Genomic DNA, 5832 nt, shown 5'->3' with positions numbered 1-5832 from the left:
TAGATATTAAAAAACTAGTAGTTTACGAGATATTTATACTATATATGTTCTGATACATATTGATATAAAATATTAAAAATATTAAAAGTTAACACTTTTTAATGTTTTAATAATGATGATTCTGGCAAACATAATTATGCTGGAATTGTAATTGAAATAGTTACAATTAAATGAGCAGCAGAAATGATAAGTGTGTTTCCGAATATCTAATAAGTACATATTTATAACAAAAGATACACTAATTACACTGTCTGAAAACTATTTTGTAACATAAGTGTAAATAATAATTTTCGATGTATTTATGCCTATTAAACATAAATCTATTATTCGAAATTAGCTATCACATCTCATTGAAAAAAATGACGACAAAGAGATAAAAAACTATGGTTTGGGAGTTTTTAAAAGTTACGTTCAAGTTGAGAAAATACAATATAGCAAGAAGAATATAATCATTTGCCAATTGCATTCAAGCAAAGACGATCGCCTACGACACTTGCTGATTGTAATAATAATGATGGCCACGTAGAACAAATGCTAAATGATAAGTGACTGGTTAAGTGCAGGCAATTCGCAGCGATAATGTCAAAAATAGGTGCAACGCAGCTCATTTTATTTGCTGAATCATATTTGAACGCGTCCAATTACTCGCTTGCAATAATGATCAACATAATATTTTATTGTTCCAGACTAAATCGTAACTTAATGTTATATTCTATTATGTATAATAGAATATTACAATTTATCGCTTCTAAAAATATTTTCTAAGATTGTATAACTTTCCATGTTAATATTGTACAAAGTTACATGCCTATTTTATCTTTTACTTTGCATGAACTGGAAATTGCATAAAATCACAAGTCTTGATTAAATATAATGTTTTTTTTTCATAAATATTGTATCTCCTATTTAATCAACTATTATATCATCGCTCTGATCTACATTTATTTCACAATAAAAACATTTTATTATAAAACCAATTTTGCACGAATTCGCGTAAATGTCGCAGTTTTTCCTCAATGGGCCATAAATCATTCGAGACGATGAGCGTCACAAAGATCAAATTTAAAATTGATAACTGTTTGATAATGGCCTTAGGCGACGCGATATGTATGCGAGAAGCAGATTACAAAGATGATAGGAAAACGGACGCGATCATAACGAGAATAGATGGAAAACCAATGGTAGGACCTCTTGAGATCGATAAGATGAGAATAGAATGATCATGTTCATAGGACGAATAAAAATTATGGAAAATGTCTATACAGTCAAATTTTCTATTCTATAAATTAATCTATACTTTATTAAATTTTATTATTATTTGTATTATTGTTTATTTTGAAAAAATTAATTACTTCTAATATCTATTATATTCAATTATAACAATCCTCATTTTTTAAAGAACAAATAACATATAACACATACATACATATATATATATATTGTATATATGATAATAATAAGAAATTATTATATCTAATTTATAAACGCATTTAAAGTCAATTAAATTCTCTAATGTTTCCGTTAACACAGTTTTAATAATTTAATGGACTGAGCGTTTATATCGGCTAGCATTTATTTAAATATTATTATTCTGCATCAATGTATTATGTTGTATTTGGGGAGATTTCTACACGTGAAATATCAGACTCTAATGAAATTTATGTTTCATATATTACACAAGTCCTGCCTTGTATATTCTAATATACGTAAAAATATAATGTATCGAATGTTAATGTATCGAATTTTCTACAGTTGTCAAATTTTTTTTTATATTCTATTAATAAATCTATTAATATAAATCTTAAATAAAAATTTTCTTACGTAATATTTTTAAAATTAATTATAATTAGACTTTTGTTGACGTGTTTTTACTTCTAGAGTTTGTTCGCAATAAATAAGTCTTTTTTTTCAGAATAAATTCTTCATGTGAAATAACTCTGTAACTATCGACATTTTGATGTCCAAATGGCTACCATTCTTTTCAATTTGGCCTCAGTTTTGTTTTCAACAAACAAAAGAATGACCATTAGAATGCTTCGTGTGTCTATCAGGGCCACGTTAATCCACGTCCATAAGTTGAAATATTTCGAGCACGTTCACATGTTGTAATGTTACCTAAAAATTTTTTCAGAAGTTATATTATGTCAATTTAAAAATTAATTTTTTCAATACTTATTTTAAGAAATCCTTCATGTATTTGATGTATAAAAATAACAAAAAGAAACACAATAAAAATATAAAAATTAAAGAATATAATAAATATATATTATGAGTCATAAGAGTATCAACTCGTGTTCGGATATATGAAAAATAGAAAGCAAATTTAGTCTTCTTTCACTATAAATTGCGTTATGAATCATCTTGTTTGTCTAGTGACTTTAAATCATGAATAATATTATTTTAATGTTTAATTAAAAAAAAATATATCTCTATATATCTTTAAAATTGTCCGCCGTGGACTACAGCCCAATACATATCTTAATACGGCACTATCTTGCCTATTACCGTAAAAATAGATTTAAAAAGTTTATTTCAAGTAAAAACAAAAACTCACACTCCTATGACATGCAGAAAATCAATTTTTGTAATAAAGATATTATAGTATTTGAAGAGAAAAAAATTATTAGCATTTGATACAATATATAATATAATACAATGTATAATTAAGAAATGTTAAGTGCACATACGAATCTTTTAATGTATCTCAGAAAATTATTCAAAAAGTTTCTAAATTATTCTCAGTGCTAAATATTCTATAATATTCCAACAATCGATATTTTTTACAGTTGAAAAATATGATCGCAAGTTTCGTACAAATTGTATGAAGAAGTCTGGCGAAATCCAGTATCATGGGACCATTAATCTTCGTCTAGCGTCGTCCTTTGCCATCAGATTAGGACCCTTCTTAGATTCTTTCTATATCTTTCGCAGTGGTGTAACGGAAAGGCAAATATTAAAAGAGTCTCTCAACGAATATAAGCTCCTCTAAAGATAGTTGATTTAATATTGAAGTTAATATTACTGTCAAGAGATTAGATCTCAAATTGAATATTCAATTTAATTAACAAACATAATTTTTTGCAAACATAATTGTTAAGAAAAAATCTTGATAATAAGTCAAACAATTAAATAATTACTTTCTAAAAAATATATGAATTCGTAATATACGCATTTGCCTTCGAAATGTTTTATCTTTCTCTTTAACTATTCGAGTGAGCAATTATGAAAAATTATTGGCTCGTAAATATCAAATGTAGATTTAAATACAGATTGAATTAACGTAATTACCGTGAGATAGTCAAGATTAAATCATTTTGTGGCGAGAATATTTTACATTAATTGTATGACGTTATCGAATCTTTCTCTTCTTCTCATTCTGAAAATCTCCGATATCGGAACGCTGCAAGATCTTTTATGCTATTGTTTGCATATTACGGGACGATCCATTTTGGCTGGATATTATAAACGAATAAATCCAAATTCGTACATTCGTCTGACGCTGTATTTAAATTGTCAGGTTTATCAGCATGTAGACGTGAAATTAAAGACATTATCGATGATGCCGTCGCTGCTGAAAAATTCACGAATGCCTGCGATTCTTTTTCGTGACCGTGATATATCATTATCTTGCAGGTTTTGTTTATGAGAACATACAGTCACACATGCAGCCTATCTTAAGTTGAGATTTTTAATAAGCACTCTTGAAATTCACTCTTTTAAACATTCTCGTTAAAAATGAAATACAGTAGATATAAGCATGAATTTCGCAATTCTATGCAAATAATACACGCATTTTGAATAATACACTTTTTATCGAATATTATAGCAACATTTAGATTATACTAATAACGTTTAAATAGAATAAAACCTAGAAACTGAAAATATAAAAAAAATATATACAAATTTTAACATTCTCATTATTGTCCGTCAGAATTTCCAACGATATCCTACAACGAGATATTAATTTCAAGCGTTCCATCCCGTACATTGTTGATGGCTGCAATGCTGAGTGCATTAGAGCAAAGTGCATCAGGTCCGTTGCGTTATGCCATTATGAGGATTACTAGCGGGAAATATCTCTCCTGTTTTTCTCCGCACTCGCGTAAAATTGTCTGGTTAATTGTATTTCATTGTTACCCCGCGCGGTTTGTTGCATCTGTGAGTGTACGTGCACCGAGAAAAATACGCCGATGTGTTCTACGGAATTGCTCGTTAACTTTACGTGCCCCGTTGTAAGCGAGATAAAAAAATCACGAGTGTGCAACATCCACGTGAACGTTTTATCAATCCAATATTTAGATACAGGGCGTATCAAAACGTTGACGGAAAGTAAACTTAGTTACATTGAATGACAAATAATATTCCGTTATTAACCAGCATTTATAAATCATTATAAATGAGCTTATACATATTTATCATTTTATTCATATAAGAAAATTTATTAAAATATTTCTTAAACTTTTATTTTTTTTATCTCAATAATTTATATGTGATTGATAAATCTCTCTAAGAATAAATAAATACTATAAAACATTTCGAGATTAATAATTTTGTTATATAATAAATAAAATAAGAAAAATAATCTTTTTAATGATTTAGAAACGCTATAATAGATATTATTTGTCGTTTAATCTAAAAAAGTATTTGTACATGATTAAAAATTTGTCGAATATACTCTTAATAATATTAATTAATACTTTAGGATAGAAATACATAAAAAGAACAAAACAATATAATTTAAAGTATTTTTCTCCAATAATTAATTGCCAAACGCGAATAAGTACAAACGATTCTCTCGAAGATACTAAAAATGGATAAACAAATCAATTAAATCGTTGATTCCAATTAATGACTTCACAGCCACAGCAGAAGTTATTCATGTCATCAAATTATTTTCATTCACTGTTGATTGTCATTTATTATGCATTTCGACATTTTCCATGTAATTGCCTTCATTTATAGCCTTGTTATCACGATAACAATACTGAGGTACCCGATGACAATGATACAAATGCAGTTTGAGAATAAGCGAATTTCGATATTTTCATAATGCAACGTCGCATACAGATCCTCACATATTAATGCGCAGCTCTGTAAAAATTACTTAACATACATATATCGTTACATTTTGCATCCTTGTAATAATTAATTATTTATAATTTCTTATAATGATATAATTATTTTCCATACGCACTCAAAAAATAATATATTAAAATATATAAAGCATTAGTAACAAAAAGATATAATATGAGAAATTATATTAAAAAAACATAGAACGCTAAAAAAATTTCATAGATTTCTTTTTGATTAAATTTTACCTTGATAAAAATTTCATTTTAGATATTTTCTTAATTTACAACATTAAATATCTTATACATTAAATATCAAGAATAGTACAAAATTTATGCATAAAATAACATTAAGCTGTCTCTTTATGATTAGCAATCTTTGTTAAAATAATAGGCGGATTAATAAATAACTTTGTATAATATGATGAAAGATTGTACCTACTTATGAGCCGCTACAAATATGTATTATATTTCTAATTTATTTTAATTTAGAATTAAATGAAGAGAAGAAGAGAAATGCTTCTTTACATATGATAAAAATGATAAAGTATGTATGTGTTTCATGCTTGTAATATTGCAAAGAGAGAGAGAGAGAGAGAGAGAGAGAGAGAGAGAGAGAGAGAAAAGACAAGATATTTAATTTAGTCTTAATTAAAATTTACAATAACTTCCGTATGTTATATGCGCCATGAGACTGTATTGTCGATTTAAATATTAAAATTCCATAAATTTTGTTTTGTGTGCTTCCAAAATAAAAAAATTA

General features: G+C 27.0%; 1 protein-coding gene across 1 annotated transcript in view; it reads left to right on the top strand.

Moving 5' to 3' along the window:
- LOC108756734 overlaps positions 1-5832 on the top strand; it is a 9757-nt gene that overhangs the window by 2181 nt on the left and 1744 nt on the right. The gene's annotated exons all lie outside the window — the stretch shown is intronic.

This window comes from Trachymyrmex septentrionalis, unplaced genomic scaffold, assembly GCF_001594115.1.
Source record: "Trachymyrmex septentrionalis isolate Tsep2-gDNA-1 unplaced genomic scaffold, Tsep1.0 scaffold13, whole genome shotgun sequence".
Classification (NCBI taxonomy): Eukaryota; Metazoa; Arthropoda; class Insecta; order Hymenoptera; family Formicidae; genus Trachymyrmex; species Trachymyrmex septentrionalis.
Note: the sequence above shows the minus strand (reverse complement) of the source record. Positions and strands in the feature narration are given on the sequence as shown.